The sequence below is a fragment of the Myotis brandtii genome, unplaced genomic scaffold (assembly GCF_000412655.1).
Source record: "Myotis brandtii unplaced genomic scaffold, ASM41265v1 scaffold84, whole genome shotgun sequence".
In the NCBI taxonomy this organism is placed as follows: Eukaryota; Metazoa; Chordata; class Mammalia; order Chiroptera; family Vespertilionidae; genus Myotis; species Myotis brandtii.
In genome coordinates, this window is record NW_005371410.1 from 2,845,237 (window position 1) to 2,846,151 (window position 915).

The window sequence follows — 915 nt, forward strand, 5'->3', positions numbered from 1 at the left end:
GTTTGAAAGAAACAGCTTTCAAATAATTTCTTAATCAGTGTTTTACTCTGATTTTTACAATTATTTGCGTTTGCGTTTTAGGCTCTTAAAGACTAACATTATCTGTAATCTGTACCTAAGGACAAAAACGGGGGGTCCTGGCCCGTGTGGCTCAGTTGGTTCGAGCGTCCGTGCACCAAAGGGTCTCTGTTGGATGCCGGTCAGGGCAGCTACCCAAGTTTCGGGTTTGATCCCGGGGGCGAATGGGAGGCAACCCATGATGTTTCTCTCTCCCTCTCCCTTCCCCTCTCTCTAAAATCAATAATATAAAATAAAAGCATATCCCCGGGTGAAGATTTAAAAAAATTAAAACCGGGGGGAGGGAGGTGCCAACACGGATGAACTTCCCGCAAGGTCAGCAGAACTAACACTGGGACCCCTTGAGGGTCTGGATGTCCCAAGACCATTCAATGGGACATGCAGGTCTCCGAGGAGCCGCCGTGGGCAAAATTCCCGGCATGCAGAACAAAAAGTGAAGTATGCACTCCGATCTGGCCTCTACTTCCCTCAAAAAGAAAAAAACACACAAAACCTCAAAACTGCTAAAGGGCTGAGGCTTGCACTGACAGTACTTCCTTTTTTTTTTTTTTTTTTTCTTTAAACCCGTTTCCTGCCTCCCATTCGGTACCTACACAGGAAAAGGAAGGCCTCTGGGTCTTTCCCCTTTTCACACACCGGCGACCCAGGGCAACGAAGCCTTCACGAACACACAAACTTAGTCTTTTACCCTCCGACCCTTTAGCCAAATCGTCGAGCGTGGGGCGTGGAGCCGGCCCCTGCAGGGCAGCAGGCATGGGTCCCCGTGCAGTGCCGGCCTCGCCCGCCGCCCCGACCCGGATGGATGAGGGGGTGATAAGCTCGGGGAGACCAGGGCCC

General features: G+C 51.0%; 1 protein-coding gene across 3 annotated transcripts in view; it reads right to left on the minus strand.

Annotated features, from left to right (window-relative positions):
* ACTR2 (ARP2 actin-related protein 2 homolog (yeast)) overlaps positions 1–915 on the minus strand; it is a 49,022-nt gene that overhangs the window by 47,760 nt on the left and 347 nt on the right. The gene's annotated exons all lie outside the window — the stretch shown is intronic.